The 21,022-nt window shown below is 32.5% G+C and overlaps 1 long non-coding RNA gene across 1 annotated transcript; it reads right to left on the bottom strand.

Annotated features, from left to right (window-relative positions):
* Window positions 1–1,710: 1,710 nt before the first annotated feature.
* On the bottom strand, window positions 1,711–15,716 carry LOC143257945 (uncharacterized). The gene is made up of 3 exons (XR_013032040.1): window positions 15,172–15,716; window positions 12,382–12,502; window positions 1,711–2,416 (listed from the first exon to the last, which is right to left on the bottom strand). It is a non-coding gene; the product is annotated as an uncharacterized LOC143257945 (long non-coding RNA).
* Window positions 15,717–21,022: the final 5,306 nt, after the last annotated feature.

Here is a 21,022-nt window from a genome sequence, read left to right as displayed (position 1 = left end):
GACATACACAACTTCAGGTTTTCTAAAAGCTCGAGCGTGATGATAGTTAGTTAGGTCTCTACAAAAGTTACTAATTTCACACCACCCTTAAAGACACTTATATATTATCATAGAATTCCAGAAACGTCTGGACTGTAAAAACTTCCGTACGTGAATGTCATCACATCGTCTTTGGAAGGTTCAATTACAGTAAGTTCAGTGAACTCAAACCTGCATTTCAAAAAGTTTTGTCACTTTATAGGTTCCTAGGCCTACGTTGCGAGTGTTCCAGGATATTCTATATCTTTCGTGTAGTTCAGGGACCCTCCTTGGCCAGGTGGTCAAGGCACTCGACTCGTAGTTCGAAGGTCGCGGTTTCGAATTCCCGTCACACCAAACATGCTCGCTCATTCAGCTGTGGGGGCGTTATAAAGTGACCGTCAATCCAACTATCTGCCTTTTCTCTAATCTTACACTGCTAAATTAGGAACAGCTAGCGCAGATAGCTCTCGTGTAGCTGTGCGCGAAATTCAAAACAAATCAAACATTTGTAATCTAAAGACGGCTGGTATGGGTGTTAAAACTGTAATTAAAGTACAGAACAACGTTTCAACCCTCTTAGTTCATCTTCAGGTTAATAAAATATCAGTATCCACATTTGTTAATGTGAGAAATTTAAATGTATACAGATGTTAATCAAAATAATTTCTATTGCGCAAATGTTTAATTATTTCTTTCAACTACAGACTCGCTAACATAGAGAGCTCAGGCTTGTATGTGGTACTTGATATAACACATTCCTACCCAAATGGGCCATCGATAGTTATAACCACGTACTCGTCTCATTACGTAGGTGGATAACGGTAATAGTGATCCACTAGAGTCCATTAGGAGGAAAAGCTTTTAACGTCAAAACAGCGCGCTGATATCAATCAGTACTTTTATTTATTGCATGATATGTTGAACTTTTGCTTTATCACGTAAAAATAAACTAGTTAGGAGGGCTAGCATAAAAATTAATGAAATCCACCAACTAGTAAAATAAACGTGATATAAAGTTTGGTCCTCAAAATAAATAAGCATTTGTGTTGTATAGCGTACTCAAATTTTGGGTTTAATTTTAATGTTGTGTTTATGTTTTTCTAAGCACAAAGCTGTACAATGGGATATTTGTGCTGTGCTTACAACGGGTATTCAAGACCAATTTTTATCAGCTTGAAAGAGCACTCTACGAATCATAATTTTTCACTTTCAAGGCCTCTTTGAGTAAATTCTCTAGCGAACAATATTTGAAATAATTTACAAGTATCGAGAATATCTAGTATTTGCCATTTTTATATTTATAAATAAATCTGCAAATCTGGATAAAATAACATTTCCTATAAGGATATTTATAACAGTTACTTTATTTGAGCTGTTGGCAATTATATGGAAAGCAAAAACATACACCAAACCTCACAGAGCAAATAGAAATACACGCACAAAAGTAACTCAAAACCAAAGGCAACAGCGTAAAGAAATGCGTTTTTCTAAAAGTGTTTCTAATGTTAATATACAAGTATCTTCCATGTTATTAATTGCAAGAAATAAGTTATGTAAAAATCTTTGTGAAGAGGGTTTACAAATACTGATACACAAACGTTACTACTACTATGCCTTTAACAAAACAATAAAGTGACAAAAAATGTTTCAAGTTTTAACATTGTGTTAAAATTTCGGTATATTAAAAAACACAAAACCTATCACTAATTACATAGAATAATTGTTTAAATATTGTTATAAGTTAAAAGTGAACAAAAAAGCTAATAAATAAATAAACTCTAAGCATTTTATATTTTTGAACAAACATTCATCAGAATGATTTTATCTGAAAACCTGAACTAACAGGCCACTATAGAAAGTAAATAAATAATATCTCTGCCATCACACACATGTAAAGCTAATTATGCTGAGTTTTGTGAAAAAGAGTAAAATCTAATCCTGAAAACAAGGTACGTAATTGGAAAAATAGATAAATTTGTAAGAGATCATTTTTGTATGAAATTGAAGTAGAATAACCATGACCTTTATTTATTGGAATAGGGAGAAGTTGTAAGTACTGTGTGATGCAGTATATCTTTATCCTCTGAACCATCCCAATTAACTTTAATAAGTTATGGTCGTAGGATATGGATAGATAAGTGGACTTTTTAAAATTTGACTGAATCCATAAAAATATCAAGAAAAATGTCTTTAATAGCAGAGAACAAAAAATAAAAAAAACATTAACAAAGGGAAAATTCACTGACTTAACCTTATGAAACCAGAGATGTTACTTGAAACGAAAACTAACTACTATCGACCACATTCTTCTCCAAACCAAGGTGCGTCATCATGCTATAACCCGCGACCTCAGATTACGAGTCGAGTGCCTTAAACACCTGGCGATGCCGGGCCTCTAAAATGGAGCCAAAATATAAATATGAAAGAAAAAGTTTTTTTAGAACAAAGCCACATTGGGCTATATGTTGTGTCTGCTACGAAGAATCGAACCCCAAATGTTGTCACTGTAGGTACTTAAAATTATCGCTGTTACATGTTACGTAGTAGTGTGAATAATAATACTTTAATGGTTAGACGTAAACCTTCCTGTTTTTAATAATAAACTTCATACCTGCTCCGAATTTGAAAGCTAAATAAACCTAGTTAGAAACCTTAGCATAGTTTATCCGATCGATTCTCATCGAATATTTTCGAATTACAAGTTTTGTTTGCTTGATTTTGTTTTGAATTTTGCGCAAAGCTACAAGAAGGTTATCTGCGCTAGCTCTTTCTCATATTGAGCAGTGTAAGGCTAGAGGGAAGGCAACTAGACATCAACACCCACCATAGTACAGAACCTGTGCTGGCAAGCTATAGCATTAAGCGACAAAATACAGAACAAAACAACACAATGGGCTATCTGTGCTCTGCACACCCCGGGTATCGAAACCAGTATTCTAGCGTATAAGTTCGCAGACAATAGGAGGACGCTTCATATTTAACCCCTGAAATAACTAGATCAAGAAAACGTGCAAAATATATTGAGTATCTTAAGTGTAAGAATTAATCCGTTGCACAATTTAAACAAGGTTGGGATCTAGAAAGGGTAGCCGGTGACTATAATACACAAGAGTGAGACTATTTGATTTAAAAGTTATGAAAATCAGTGTTTAGACTAAAATAACTTATTTCTAACAGTCTAAAATAATAAAAAAAACCTTGTATCTTTCACACGGATCATACTCATTTAAGTAAAAGTTATATTAGTAAATTAGACAAAAACTGATTTTTAATATAATTTACATACGAATGAAATCCTTATTACCTGTTATTCAGTAAGGACCAAAAGTAAAATGAGTAGATGTTCTCTTTCTATACTACTGCCTGAATACTGTATCTGTTATTCAAAGTAGAATAATTAAATTATATCAGTGATAGTATAAGCCATTCAAAGAAATATTTTTATTAAACAACTACATAATAATTAACTGCGTGACATGAATCACACACGTAACATACTGATTAAAATCATTCGCGAGTTCGAATCCGTGTCACATCGAACATGCTCGCTCTTTCAGCCGTGGGGACTTTATGATATGATGGTCAGTCCCACTATTCGTTGGTAAAAGAGTACTCCAAGAGTTGGGGATGAGTGGTGATAACTAGTTGCCTTTCCTCTAGACTTACATTGTCAAATTAGAGATGGTTAGCGCAGATAGTCTTCGGGTAGCTTTGCGCGAAATTCAAACAAAACTTCTAACAGTAGACTAAATTAGTAATTAAACAGAGGATGTAAGTAATTAATAATAAATACATGTTTTATTATTATAACATTTATATAAAGGTAAATGATTTGTATGTTCCTGAAATTATTAATTAAACTAAATTAATTACATAACTTTCAGAATAAACTAATAATAATAAATTCCATTTTTCTAAATCTGCATTACTTCTATATCTAATATGTATTAAATAATGTGAAATCTGTGTGTGTGTACATGTTTTCTTTCATATTTTTGCAATTTTACTGTCCACAATTATAAATAAAAATTATAAATAAAATCGTTAAATGAGGATACTGCTCCCGGATGAACACAAATATTTTGAAACTCTAGATGTTACCACTTTTAAAGCCCCCGCTAGTAAGTCTACGGATTTTACAACGCTACAATCAGGGGTTCGATTTCCTTCGGTGGGCTCACCAGATAGCCCGCTGTGGCTTTGCTATAAGAAAACACACACACATACAACTTTTAATTAGTACTATATAAATTTATATCTAAATATAAATATCCTGTCGCTTTGAAATATGTTTTCAATATATGAATACACCTATAAAAGAAGAAAACAACATCAAAATCGTTTCTATACAAATCCTTCTTTTGTTTTCTTAATTCATAAAATAATAAACACACATAATTAACACGATTTTCTTGTTTGGTTCATGTCATAAATGTTAAGAATAGTATTATAAATGTAAACATTTGAAAGACTGTAATACGAGGACAGGAAATTTCAATTGTCCAATTAAAAGTCCAATCCATCAGAAACGCTGATGGCTTTAATTAAGGCGTCTTTAATTTTGCGTTTGCTTATGTTTGTTTCTTTATTTAGTATTTGAGTGTTTTCTATGGTTATGCTGTGTTTATTTGACTTGCAGTGTTCGAAAACGTGTGAAGGTAACTTTTTATGTTCTTTGAATCTAGTTTCCATTTTTCTACTTGTTTCTCTAGTATAGAAGTTGTGGCAGTTATCACATTGTATTTTATAAATAATGTTGGTGTGGTGTTTGTCAGTGTAGGTTTTACATAGTATAGACCTTAATTTTATGTCTGATTTTTGAATAAATTTGGTATTAACTGGAATGTCATATTTTGTTACTAGTGTTTGCCAAATGTTGGTTATTTTTCTGCTGATGTCGGGAATATATGGTATCCAGCAGTATATGGTTTCGTAATTTTTTGATTCGTGAGATATATTTATTTTTGTTGATTGATTTTGCTTTCTGTCTAGGTGTGTGCGTATTCCTACCAACGCAAAACGGCATCCCCAAACGTCATAAACCAGATTGTCCATTACGACCAATAATGTCCACATTTGAATCGTTTAATTACAATATTGGTAAATACATAGCATGGGCTTTCTCCAAATATGTAACATCAGCCAGCTTATTCATCAAAGACTCTTTTAATTTTAAATTCAACCTTAATCAACTTAATCATAAAGCCTTAATGGCCAGTTTCGATGGCATGTTCCTCTTTATAGAAGTCCCAACCGCTGAAGCCTGCACGATAGCCCTAGAACTCCATATCCGAGACCCTAACCCATCAATAGACATTCCCAACAACCAATTAGCAACCCTCATATAATTCACCACGATGAAGACAAACTTCATGTTCAACAACCACAACTATATACAAACAAATAACCTAAGCATGGGCAACCCAGTATTACCAGTTTTAGCCAATATTTTTATGACACAAGTTGAAACACAAGCAATTAACACAGCATTACATCCATCACTATACTGGTACAGATATGTAGATAACACGGTTGCGGGATTCACATCTACAGAACACACACTTAATTTTTTCAATCACATTAATTCTATACATCCAAACATTAACTTCACATGTGAATAGGAAGAAAGCTATCAATTATCATTTCTTAATCTCAAAATTACAAGAACCGATACACAATTTAAAACAGAAAACCACCGAAAAATCACCCATACTGGACTATACATTCCTTGGGACTCAGCACGTGAAACAAAACAAAACCTCAGCATACTAAGAAACCAAATAAACACAGTCATAAAACTATGCTCACCAGATAAAATTAACGATGAATTAGACAAAATAAAACAATACTTCATCAACATCAATAAGTTTCCTCCACAAACCGTAGAAAACATTATATGCACACACCAAGACAGAAAGCAAAATCAACCAACAAAAGTAAATATATATCACGAATCAAAAAATTACGAAACCATATACTGCTGCATACCATATATTCCCGACATCAACAGAAAAATAACCAACATTTGGCAAAAACTAGGAACAAAATATGACATTCCAGTTAATACCAAATTTATTCAAAAAACCAGGCACAAAACTGAGGTCTATACTATGTAAAAACTACACTGACAAACACCACACCAACATTATTTATAAAATACAATGTGATAACTACCACGACTTCTATATTAGAGAAACAAGTAAAAAAATGGAAACCAGATTCAAAGAACATAAAAAAGTCACCTTCACACGTTTTTCAAACACTGCAAATTAAATAAACACAACATAACCATAGAAAACACTTAAATACTAAATGAAGAAACAAACATAAACAAACACAAAATTAAAGAAGCCTTACTTATACAATAACTCAAGCCCAAAATAAACCAATACAAAGGAACACCTTTATACCTATACTATATAATAATATATAAACTAATAATATACTATAAAATAATAATAATAAAATAAATAATATAAAATTATATATTCAAACATCTAAACACGCCCTCTACATTCCGACACTCAGTTACACAACCCCTTTCAAACATGTGGTCAACTTCCGGTCAGTTACCTCTTTCTTTCTTTGTGAACCTGACGATGACTGAAAAAGGTAGAAACGTTGTTTGCTCCTCTACGTGAAAAATTTATATTAAGTAATAATATGTACATTTCGGACGAGTTTCCGATTTACTATATTACTTATTACGCTTTCAAATAGCTTGAAACCGAGTTTACTTGTAATTCAAATTTAGAAATTAATCCAATGTATCGAATTTATAATATTTGCCAACAAGATCGATACACAGAATTATTTTTCTTAACACAAATATATTTTAATATACAAGTTGCAATACAAATTATAATAACGATTATTACAAGTAGTTATGATAAATAATGATCTATATGCAAAAGTTTTACAAAGTTACAAACAGCAATGTGTCTTTTATCTGGTCTGGAGCTGAGTCTTTTATCGATGATTCACTGTGAGGGAATTAATTCTATGTTGATACATAGGTACACTTCTTTTGAGGCGAAGGCTAGATAGTTCTATTCCTGGCTACCCTCACACGGTATACCAGCTCACTTTTCACAGGAAGATATTAAATGTCCTCGTAGAAATGCTAACGTCTGAAGTTAATTCTCTGAAGTTCAACAATTTGTAATGTTCAAAATCTATTAACAGCTCTGGTCTAATATTTGTAGTTTTTCGATTAAAAACGTTTGTCACAATTATAACTTCCGAGGTTTATAGTATATTGACTTTAAAAACCAAAAGTATAAATGTCTCTTCGCGTGTTGCTGTGTATAAATATTAAGGCGAGGTTCTTGAAAGTTCAATTGGCAACAATACTGGTATTTTACGAACACACATCGCTTCGAGAATTTTCTACAAATTTAGAGAATAGGCGGGACTTTTGCAAGACACATTTAACACTATAAACTATATGCATTTATATATGTATATATAACTGAAGCAGACATCAATATTAAAATAAATATATAACACTAAATCCGCTATTATATATACTGAAGCAACCTTCTCAAGGATAGTTAATATCTAATCAAAAAAACCTTAGGTGTGAAAAAAGATGAGACCAAAAACGGATTGAGCGTGCGACTTAAAGGAGTGAAATCAAAACTGGTAGGTACATTTATTAATAAAAAAATTATTGCAAATATTCATTCATTAGTTAGGTAGGTCACGTATTTTGTTCAACTCGGGAAACGATTATGGTTAAAAAATAATACCTACTGCTGACTTGGTGTTGACTTATATAATATAAAAGTAAAAAGGTACGAGTTCCATGATCATTTCTCATAAACTATTGATATTTCTGTTTCAACACACACTACAAGTTAATGTTTTTGAGAATTCACAGATTCTAGTGAACAAACTAAAAAATAAATATAAAAAGTTCGGTTTAATATTAAATCCTTATAAACTAACACACTTAACTGAAGTTTTGGACAACGATTCTCGCGTGTCTGATTAAGTCAACTTTTTTTCATCATCTAAATAAAACAATTTTTCTCGCGATACAAATAATTATTACGACAATTTGTAAACATATTTCACAAAAAAAAACTGCTGAATTTAAGGAAAATTAAAGATTTCCTAGTGTGTTATTTATTGGTCAAGCATGGTACCCTCTACAATTCTGAAGGATAATGACTTATTCAAGCTTTACATTTATAATTTTTATTCGAATGTAATCACGTCAAGTGATTCTCTGCTTGTATCTTGCTCTATATAACGCTTTTCGTTGGACGTATTTACTGGTCTGAAGGAAGGTTAAAAGAAGTTCTAACCAGTACATACGTCCAACTAAAAGCGTTATAAATTGGCTGCTGTGATTTGAGACTTAAAGCATTATAGAAGAAAGAATTAGTCAAACAAGAAATCAAAAAATCACAAAAAACGAAATAGAAAAAAGATGGCTGAAAGTGTTAAAGTTAATATTAAGTACTTTATTAAACGTATTAAGGCTATGAAAATGTTAAGGCTTTTAAGGGATTATAAAGAAAGGGTCATATTTGATAATTATGAGATGGCTAGATTATTAAATTCTACTTTCTCTTTAGTTTGCTGATGAACAATTGCTATTCGGAAACAAAATCGAACACAATGACTCATTAACTATTAAGAAAAACAAAGCTCGTGAGTTAGATAATGTTTACTCAGGAGTTTTGAATGGTGTCAAGAATTGAATATGTAAGCCAATTGATGCTATAATTTATATATGTACTTGAATAGTGAGAGAAAATTGTTTGCTATGTTGCAATTATTTTCACTGAAGGTGATAACAAGTGTCCTACTAATTGTTGTCTTATACACATCAATAGTGGAAAAAAGTTTTCAAAGACTTGTAAAACAAACATTTAACAAAGTTATTTTGTTTTGGATAGTTTTACCTTACTAATCTTCTTTTCTGTTTCATTACTTGAACATGTGCTGTTTACTTAAATGAAGATATAGGCGTGTATTTGGTGTATCTGGGTTTACAGAAAGCATTTGATAAGGTTTTCTTTTTAGCTTATTGGATAGATTAGCTTATTGGATAGATTAGCTTATTGGATAGAAGTAACGGATGAACGGAATAAAACAATAAGTTCTTATAAATAGAGTTCATTCAGACTGGATCAATGTGTAATAAACAGGGTATATCCTAACAGGGTTAAGATCTTTGCTTTTTTATAATTTTGATCAATAACACAGATGGAAGAAAGGTCAATAAATCATTTATATTTGTTGATGATATTATGGTTTGAGCATTACTGATTGTGAGAATAATACTTACGTTAGACGAGTAAATGGCAGATGGCTTTTAAACACACTTTTAATGCACGTGAGATACCATAATTTGAATTACATGTATAATGAGGATGGGAATAACCTTGAAAATCTTATGAACCAAAGGATTATTGTGCTTTTATTGGTCAGTCTCTTAAGTCGTCCTAACACCCAGTGCCATAGTGGTATGTCTTGTATGTCAGGTTTCGATACACGTGGTGGGCAGTGCACAGATAGCCCATTGTGTAGCTTTGTGTACAATTCCAAATAATCAATCAAAACTTAAGCCATCCAAGCAGTTTATGTTAAATTGTGTCTAGATAATTACTGAATACAATTATAAGGCAATTATAATTTCATTGTATAAGTCGAGGGTTAAGCCGCATTTGCAGCACTGTGTTCAGTTCTTGAGTTTTTCTACCTTAGAATGGACATTAAATTGTTCAAAAGGATTCAGCAGACGAATTGGGATGTCAGTTGTGATGAAAAGGTTATCATAAAGGGACACGTTACGATCTTTTAAACTGTTTTTTCTTGAACAAAGGAAGAGTTAATAGGATCGGTTTGAGGTGTTTAAGATTGTTAAGGGAATTAGTGGTGTTAGTACTTAATGAGGAGAATAATAGGACGAAAATTCAGAAATATTCATACAAATATAGATTTTTGCTTCCTTTTCATCATGAACAAGACCTAGTGGATTTGTTTACCTTTTAGACGTCAATTATAAATAAACAGTTAGTTTATCAATCAGTTACCATTCGTTTTAAACAGCTTAGTAAATATAATTAAGGTCCATAATTAACTAGTAAAGTTACATTTACTCGCATGACTAGTAAAGTACATTCACTCGCATGACTATTAAAGGTACATTCACTCGCATGACTAGTAAAGTTACATTCACTCGCATGACTAGTATAGTTACATTCACTCGCATGGGATCCAAATGAAATTTACTATAATCATTAAATAGCATTAACTACTGATATTTTCCAAAGATTGATGTGTTGTTACAATATATTATTGTAGACCAGGCTATTAGCAGCGTAAAGATTCGTTGTTTCTTAATTTGAAGTAACGTAACTTAAAAAACTGAAATAGTGAAAAGAAAATATAGAAACAATGAACCAATTAGCGGTTCTAGAATTTATACAAAATTGATATAACTATTAATGACAATCACTCAATGATATTAGTGGAAAGTTGCTTCTCTTTGTATTCCCGACGTTTTCGTAGCTATTATTGGATATAAATGTGATTAGTGTTCATTAATTAAATAATAAATTAGAGGTTTCGGTTCTTCTAAACTTTATATTCAAAGTACATTCGTTTCAAAAGTTTTCTACGTTGTTTACCTTAGTGTTTTCAAATCCACTAACAATAGTGCTCAGTAAGAACTAGTTGTAGACTTAACGTAGTAGGCGTTTGATGAATTAGCTTTTTCTAACTCTAGCAAATTTACGCTATGGGCTGAAAACGTAGACGAGATCTAGAACATCTCACATACATGTTACGGAACAGGTGTGTTAACATATCCTTCCACCTAATAACCTCTAATAAAATAAAGTGACCCTGATACTCCATGCTCAGACCTACTTGTGTAAAAGAACAAACGTTGTTCTAATGGATGACACTGTAGGATTAAAAACTTTGTTCTTGTAAGTGAGCTAAAACAATAACTATTGTCTCGATAAAAATGTAAGTGAATAATTAAGATCAGTCAAGAAAGTTTCATTAATTGGAAGTAATGAGCAAATTTAATATTTTCTAGAAAGGGAAACCTATTTATTCTATAGAAACATTATATTAGCTTGTTTATGAGTATGTTTGATATTACAGCACAGTAGAAGAGATGGAAAGTTTTATCACGTAATTATTTTGCTCCTAATGTTTAGCAATAAGTCTTTACAACTCTGGTTTCGACATGTGTTGTGGGTAGAGCATAGATAGCCCATTGTGTAGGTATGTACTTAAGAACAAACAAACCACAATGATTTTAATCGCTCTATAAAGGTCGTCAGTAAGAATGATAGGAAAAACCATTTCAACTCCATCTATCTTTTAATACCAGACCTCACGAGGCCAGCTAAGTAGTATAATACGGAGTATTATTATTAAAAATAAATTCTGTTTAAACCACTTGTTTACGAATTATTATGCCTAATTGTTGAACGCCTAAGTTGATGTTTTGTTAACGTAATCTCACACAGCAGTAATAAGCTAAAAAGAAAAATTTCTACACCCTCTATGGGCACAGATAGCCCTTTATGTAGTTTTGCGCTTAACAACAAACCAACCAAGGGATAGCTTACAAAATCTGATTATAATAAAGAAAAGGGAATGAGCCATTTTACTATACAAATGTAATTTTATTTTGAGTATTTAATGTATTTTTTTAGAATTACAAAATCGTATTTGTGAACGTATTTAATAATACGCAAGCATTTTATTATATTTTAACGGGCCACCACACATTTTCATTACGTATACTGTAATAACCAAACATAAAATAAGCATATTGTTGTGCTGCCCCAAAAAAACAAAAACAAACAAACAGCCCATTCATTTGAATAACTGGTTTATTAGGCACTTCAACAAAATGTTTCGCTTTTCCAAACAATGTCGTCCTCAGACCTAACAACGCACGTTTCGAGCAACATAATCGAGTTATTTCTATAATAAAGGAATCGTGGTTGACTTACTAAAAAAGAAAATTTTAATAATTCATGGTGGAAAATATCTCGTTACGAAAGATTAAGAGATGAAAATATTCAACAAAGTTTTATATAAGTGATGAGATAGGAGATAACTCTTTGAAGATCTTAGTGTTACTTCAAAAACTTGTTCAGTTTTTAATAAGACATTATGATGTCACTGGGATTTTCGTAGGTTCAATGTTCCTATACTTAACTCCGAATAAGTACTGTGTAGATGGTTTTCATTTATCAGCATGAAATAAAACTTGTGATGGATTGAGAAATTAAGTATAGTTGACCCGTTAATGTTTTTCTTAGCATTCTTGGTTAACAGTAGCCTACATGTTATTGGTCAATATGTAATGTATCATACCTGTTCAAGTTGAAATATCTTCCTGACTCTTATGTATATAAAAGCCAAACATCTAAACCATGTCTGAAGAAATGAGATTCGATAGGGCTGTTCGTTAGCTTGACAAAGCACGGTGGTCTATCTGTTCAATTAAACAAATTTAGATTATATATGAGAAATATGAACAGTGTTATTTTGTTACTTGTTTGATGAAATGAGAAACCACTTTTCATACAGCACAGTTTCATTGATCTCATTATGAATTTCGTGATAACGTTGTATATACTCAAAAACATGTTTGAACACACAGTTGTTACTACAGTATAAATTTGTATAACATATTACAAATAAAAGATGAAATCTCAGATATTTTAGGCATTTCCAAGTTATGTTTTAAAAATGTAATATAAATGAATAAGACATGACAACAATTTACGAATAAAGATTGGTTTGAATTTCGCACAAAGCTACACGAGGGCTATCTGCGCTAGCCGTCTCTAATTTACCAGTGTAAGACTAGAGGGAAGGTAGATAGTCATCACCACCCATCGCCAACTCTTGGGCTACTCTTTTACCAATGAATAGTGGGATTGACCGTTACATTATACGCCCCCACGGCTGAAAGGGCGAGCATGTTTGGTGAGATGGGGATTCGAACTCGCGACCCTCAGATTACGAGTCGAGTGCCTTAACCATCTGGCCATGCCATGGCCCGAATAAAGTTAAATGATCCAATAGAAATAATATTTGTCTTGATGTAAGCCTTTCATGCAAGTAATTCGAAAATAAAATGATTTCACTAAATTAAAAGATCTGACTTAATACAAATAATCTTATTTGATTTTCAGATTCTTTCGCCTAATAATAGTTTTTGTTTTCATAGTAAAATTGTATTAAATTCCTTCATACTGTGCATTTCTTTACTCCAGATATATACTGACGTGAATTAAATTGTTTAAAATGAAAATGTGTGTTGGTACAATGATAAGAGCAACGGCTGTAATTATTACAAAAAAATTCTCAACAGATTACTAATTTTATAACATTTTTACGACTTTTATTTTTCCTCGCTCTATCTTTCTTTAAGTGTCGGGTACTGGCATGGCCAAGTGGTCAGGGCGCTCGACTCGTAACCTAAGGGTCTCAGGTTGGAATCCCTGTCACAACAAATATATTCACCTTTCAGCCATGGGGACGTTATATTGTAACAGTCAAACCCACTATTCGTTGCTAAAAGTGTAGTCAGATTTTTTAAGAGTTGGCGGTGAGTGGGGATAACTAGTTGCCTTCCCTCTAGCCTTACACTGCTAAATTGGGAACAACTAGCGTAGATAGCCCTCTTTTAGCTTTGCGTACAATTCAAAAACACACAAACTCTTTAAGTATCAACCATTTCCCTTTGAACGAGATTTAGTTCATAATTTATTTCTTATGTTTATTCGAGTAAAAATAGAGAATAAACGGAACTTATATGATAAGTGCGAATTTTTAGAAAACCCTTTTTTAATCCTGTTCCCAATAATACAGTTTAGGAATTTTTACAATGTTAAAATTATGGGTTCAATACCCCTTAGTGAACATAGCACATAACCCAATGTGCCTTGCAACAAGGATAAATACACACACACAATACTATTTAGTTTTCAATATATTATTCAAGAACAATGGGAATAGCGTGTTTTATAGGTTGTTTACAGCTATATAAACGAACATTTATCTTTATAACTATATATTTTTTTAAATAATTAACATTCTCTGTATTTTTAGTTGTCAAATTCCATTTAAATTAAACCATTAATGAGCTTTCTTGTACTACTTACATTATACTTAAAATATGGATATTCGAAAGTGCAATGTTTAATAAGAAGGTAAAGTAAAGGCTTTGGAAATGGTTTTACGATAACTTTATAAGTCGAAGAAGTGTAGTAAGATTATTGAAGGTAAAAAAATAAAAATAAAACACGACGCAAAATTGAGTAGAAATAAACAGTTGATTAGCTAAGATGAAGTGAACTATAGGCTTATCACTTAAAAGAGCTTATATCGCTGTTGAGTTTTAAGTTTAAAGTAAAATTAATCATCAGAAATATATCTAAATAAAAGGAAAATTCTTAAGAATTCACTGCGAAGGTACGCTGACAGGCTGACAGATTTAAAGAAAAACCATGTACATGCAATATAAGAAATACAAGCAAAATAAAATAAAGATGGCTGCAAAACTTCGTTGACTTGGTGTGGCTCGTCTTGCAATTTTACCAACAAATAGTGGGAATTGACCGTCACGTTAGAACGCCCCTACTGCTGAAAAGGCGAGCATGTTTAGTGCGACGGGGGTGCGAACCCGCGACCCTCAGATTACGAGTCACACGCTCTAACCCACCTGGCCATGCCGGGCCCAGAGAGAAACGTCACACATCTATCTAGCTGTGTAAAGATGTTTGATGAACATCTAGCTGCCTGAAACTTAACTTTTATCTATACTTTTGATTACCACAATGCTAAATCAGTTGAAGAATAGTACTGAAAGAATTGTTTCTGATTCTAATCGGTGTCTGGTGATAGTCGATAATGGCTAATAAATTCTTCAGCCATCTGTGGTTTTTATGCTATTATGAAATGCAGTTTGCTTTTTATTAACCACTTTTGATAAGATGCAGTGAGGGATCTATCTCATTGTAAGTTCAAGACCGTTATTTCAAAGTGATTTACATTTTGAAGTAATGATTGAACCTCTAAAAAAAGAACGAAAAACAACATGATTCTGTACACGTTCTATACAGTTTGTTAAAACAGTTTTTAAAATATTTTTACCATATCTTGTTATTGTTCTCTTTGTGGGATGGATATTTTAAATGTCCCTCGCTGAGAGAGCACTAGGTTTACGGATATACAAGGCTAAAATCAGAGGTTCGATTCCTCTTTTCGGACACAGCAGATAGCTCGATGTAGCTTTGCTATAAGAAAAACCACAAACACACATTTTTTAAATTGCATAATTGTTCATACTCGAGTAAGTTCATCTTTGGAAACACTATTTTATGTTACTCATAAAATTTCTATGCAGATGAAAAGCATTTCTGTATTGTTTATCTATGGTTATTTGGTTTACAATTTTATTCCCTTTTTCAATCGTTTTTCGACTTCTTTTAAGCTTACTGTTTTGTGCAGAAAAACTAGTAATGGACTATTGAAAGTTTATGTCTCTTTTTTGGCTAATGTAGGTGTTTATCTTTAAAATACAATTCAAGGCTTTATTTCTATAATGTTTTGATGACAAATCGTTGTTTTAAAAATGAAAAGCGTAAATAACAAATTTTCAGTTAGTATGTTATAAAACGTTGTCTCACAGATTTTAAATAAATGAAATATGTGTTATGTTAAAACAACATTTAAATATATACGTATATATAGAAGTTTAACTATAGACTATTAACTCCTTTTTGTATGGTTTTCTCCTCAGATTTTCTAACTAAGAAACCTTTGCACTTCGCTAGGTTTGGCGTTGCACATATTGTAGCGCAATCAGATTACGTACTATAAAATAATCGAAAAACGTTTTTTAAATACTCAGAGAGGTTATAGTAACTAATTTAGGCTTGACGTGATATTACGTCTCATATAATCTATTTACGAATAGATGCATTGGGCGAGGTGTCGGTCATAAAAATACATTCATGCAAAATCCCCACTGCATCTGTGAACGAGATTAATAATTACCTAATAATAGGTAATAGAATAGCATTATCAGAAAAATTCAAAATATCTCTTTGATAACTTTATTGTGAATCTCATACCAAACTTGAAAAACTATTTGTGAACTGGAGACAAAAAAGCACCGACCATGTTGCCAGCCATCCTACAATCATTAGAAGAGTTCATACACTTAGATGTATTTATGAAATACTCAGAATTCTGGAAATGGGAGGCTTAAAGAATTCTGCCTAGTTCAATAACAAGGTTATAAGATCTCAAATGTACGTTATTGTGTGCTGAAGAAATCAGTAGATTCTTGTCAAAAAGACAGAAAACTGCCAACCATAAAAGACGGAAAATACACGGATTTTTGATGTTGCAATATACAGCATCCTCAGATCTAAAAACTATTGTCTCATCCCATTTTTCAAACGACATCAAAATTTGTTTAAGAAAAAAATGGCAGACAAAAATATTTCGTTTGAAAATAATAATAAATATATTTGGATTATTTTCGATACGAAAATTTTATAAAATGTTAATTAGAACTAGAAAACAATAGAAGAAAACGGGGGGGGGGGGTAAGAACCTGATATTGCAATGTTTTATTATTTGTATCCACAGATGAATTTCATTGACGTTTCAGCTAATAATTAGAATACAAATGTTATGAACCCATTTTTAAATGCAGTTTTACCTGCACACTAATAGTTTATGTATATAAATTCAATGTCTAAAAATTTTAAACCTGTCATCTCAATGTTGAAAATAACATACAGAAGAACTGATATGTTTTGTTGGTGTGCGAATAAAGAATTTTCTTGAGGACATGCTTGTTTAAAGTCCTGAATCAGTAACTTTAAAAACAAACCGTGTGTAGTAGTTATCAAGATAAGTTGCTGACGAGAGCTTAATACTCTAGTTATGAACTGCTGTAGAAAAACATATTCACAAGACCTCGAATTGAGTTGTTTAATAAAGTAAATATTAATTATTACCTTGAGTATCGTCAGTGTTTTTATGTACATAGCCTGGTGAAAAATGACTAGTTTCATTTAGTGAGAAACTTGAAATTGAAAATTAGCAAGGTCAAAAAACCAGTCAAGTTGAACCGTAACGAGTATATAGTTAACTTTAATACGTTTAGGAGTTTTGGTTCATTTATCATCACACAAACTCACTTGCATTATTTAATACAATAGGTTGAAGTCTAACAGGAATTGAAATTTATCCAACGCATCATTTATATCATGTAATTAGTTAAGTTGGCATCGTGGGAAATGATTAAGTGCTCAAACGTATCACAGAGGATGTTTTTTCAAAGCGTCTTAGATGAACGCTCAGTTTTGCACCAAATTTACCATAAGATACGATTCACATTCTTCTGTTAGTATCATGAAAAAAAAACATAAGAGGGCAATGTATTAGAGGGCGTGCGTGAGTGTGTTTTCTCATAGCAAAGCCACTTCGGGCTGTCTGCTGTGTCCATCGAGGGAAACGATCCCCTGGTTCTAGATTTATAAGTCCGTAGACTTGTCCTACATTAAATTTAGAATACAAAACAGTATTTACTTACCTGTTATCTTAGATTATTTTTGTTTTCTTGTAAGTTAGAATGTGGCGGTTAATCCTACTATTAGTTGGTAAAAGAATAGCCCAAGAGTTAGCGGTGGGTGGTAATGACTAGCTACCTTCCCTCTAATATTACACTGCTAAATTAGGGACGACTAACACAGATAACTCTCGTGTAGCCTTGCGCAAAAATCAAAACAAACTTTTTTTTATGAAATTCTTCTATTATTAACCGAAACAATACTGGGTATTAGATTGAACGAAATAGGCTAAAATTTTATATTCAGTAATAATATAGTATTTTGGCGCTACATCCCAGCAGAAATATTTCATAATTTACTGAAACTACCAATTACAGTTAATTAATTTATTGAAGCCTTCATTACGCATAACTGGATGAGGTAAGAAAGTGATTTGTTCTGACACCTATATTCTATTTTAAACTGAACATTTCAAATATACAATGTTTGCTTGAAAAATAAGATGAATTACACTGGGGAACACTTTTTCAGTAACTTTGAGTTGCATTGGATATTTTAACTGATTCTGAAGGAGATTTAGGTGCTGATTTCAAATCTGAAATTAGTTTTTCTCTACAAGCTCTAGTTTGTATGCAATTTGAGGTTAATGGAATTGTACAAATGTGAACTTGCGTAAACCATGTATAAGCATTTTCACGTCCATTTTTTGAACAGCCACCTTGATAAGTTCCTTGACAACCTGGGGGCTGTGAGTGACGAACAAGGAGAACGATTCCACCAAGACCTAAAGGTCATGGAAGAACGCTACCAAGGGCGCTGGGACAAAAGTATGATGGCTGACTACTGCTGGAGCATTAAACGAGATTGTCCAGATAAAGTGTACAAACGCAAAAGTTACAAACGCAAATTCCTACCTGAATAAAATACACAAACAAATTGATAAGCTATTTCTATAATTTCCTATAATAACGAAAAATTAAAAAATAAATAAAAATGTCAAATTGCATAAAATCTGCAGCTTGCAGACAAAACCCGACTTCAGATTTGAAATCAACACACTCAAATTGACTATAGAAAGGTCTTTTTTTAAATGCAACAAATGAGTGTTCCCCAGTGTTATTAATAAATATTTGACTAAAATTAAACAGAGAACAATTATGGTTAGAAACTAGAATTGAGTGAATAATAAAAACTCATCAATCGTTGAAACTTTTAAAACTTCAAGTTTATATTTATACATCATTCATCTGACGGTACCACAAGTGACACTGCGATAAGTATGCAAATTTATAAATCTAGAAATCGGTTTTAAATACCCATAAAGAGCATAGTAGAGAGCATTGTGTAGCCTTGTGTTTAACTGCAACACGGCCCGGTATGGTCAGGTGGGTTAAGGCGTTCGACTCATAATATTAGGGTCGTGGGTTTGAATCCTGGTTGCACCAAATATGCTAGCCCTTGGCGGTGGGTGGTGATGACTAGCTGCCTTCCCTCTAGTCTTACACTGCTAAATTAGAGACGGCTAGCGCAGATAACGCTCGAGTAGCTTTGTGTGAAATTTAAAAAAAAATCCTGCAACACCGAATCTTCTGGTTGAACCGATGAAAGGGCATTAGTAAATTATTATTTAATTATATAATGGGAATTAGATTAATTGGAGTAGCACAGGCAGATGGGAGTTAAGTTTGGCTGTTGATGTATGGATGAAGAAGACTTAGGTATAATTAGTTGTTTTTTTAATTATTATAACTTATTCAAAGCATTTGCTCCATTTATTTGTTGAATAACACAACTGGTGTTAGCCACTTGTCTTGGTGAACGAAGAAGTAAACGTACCTGTTTTATTATCCCTGAAATGAACGTGTATTTGAGTCGATTTCAGATCCCTAAAAATAAAGTGGGCTTTCCTGAAACGTGTGGTAAAGATAACTTTTTATCCTCGCTCTTCTTTTTATCAATGTAACGTCAGTAGCTGGTGCCTCGCTCCTTCAACAAAATCGTTAAAATATCAGTAGCTTACAAAATGAGTTTTAGTTTTGTTATGTGACGTACTTTCCGGACACAAGATGATATACGAAGCACTAGAAATTCAGTATTATCGAACATGCAAGAAATATATCGCATGAAAACAGCCGTGGCCGGAACTTGAACGATTCATCCATATTCATAAATGATATAAAAATAAATGGGTCACTTTGAGTCGACAGATCTTGATAGCCACACACTTAAATACTGGAGACAGCATAAGATAAAAATATCGTACACATATAGCCCCTACTTTTACCTGTTATGTACTAGTCTTAGATATTTACACTCAAAGTTAAGGCATTAAATGCTACGTTTACTCAGATAGTTTAAAACGATATAATGTAAGAACTCTTTCGTAATCCATGAGATTGTCAACTGTATTGTACTACAACTTCCCAGTATAGTATAAGAAACTAGAAGGTAAGTTAATCTATTCTCAGTGCAGCGTGAATCTTGAACTGAAACAATGCTATGTCTGTTTTGAAATGATTAACTATAGCATAGCATAAAAATGTTAAAACTTGTAAATATATTTATATAGTATAAAATCGAATAAAACAAACTTCTTGTAACTTTGGCTGTGCACTGTTTATATACATAGTTTGGTTTGTTTTGAATTTCTCGCAAATCTACTGGCTATCTGCGTTAGCCCTTCCTAATTTAGCAGCGTAAGAATAGAGGGAAGGCAGCTTGTCATCACCACCTACCGCCAGTTCTTGGGCTACTCTTTTACCAACGAATAGTGGGATTAACTGTCATATTATAATGCCCCCACGACTGAAAGTGGAAGCATGTTTGGTGTAACGGAGATTCGAACCTGAAACCCTCAGGTTACGAGTCGAGTGCCTTAATCATCTGGTCATGCCGGGAACTAAGAATTGAAGTAAAGTCAAGGGTGAGAGGTCAGACCTTTAAATGTTTTCATAAAGCAACAAGTTAGAGTTTATTTTCAAGAATTCATTAATATGCATCTAAAAAAAATTATCTGCAAAAGCTTTTAGCTAAGAGTGTTCACAGACTATCTTCATACAGCAACAGTGAAAACTTAAGTGTTGTAGAACGTACCTGTATCGTAGTCTAATTTACCTTTGTTCGAATGCATTTGTATAGGCTTCCTGTACAATTAGTATAACAACCGAACTGTACTGCATGTGTAACATTAAGAAGAGACTGTTATTATTTATTCCAATCTTCTTATGAACCAGTGAAATGAAACTTTTGAATATAAACTTATATTAGATTAGTTAGCTGATAAATGAAAAGAAACCCAGGGGGATGTTTTTTTCCGTTTTTTTTAACTGTTGTGAGTATGAACAACGTATCACTACGTACCGTTGTAGCGGTTAATTATTTTTTAGAAAAAGGTTTTTTTATATCAAGAAGTCTGT

Source organism: Tachypleus tridentatus, chromosome 7 (assembly GCF_004210375.1).
Source record: "Tachypleus tridentatus isolate NWPU-2018 chromosome 7, ASM421037v1, whole genome shotgun sequence".
In the NCBI taxonomy this organism is placed as follows: Eukaryota; Metazoa; Arthropoda; class Merostomata; order Xiphosura; family Limulidae; genus Tachypleus; species Tachypleus tridentatus.
This window is presented reverse-complemented; position numbering and strand designations above follow the sequence as displayed.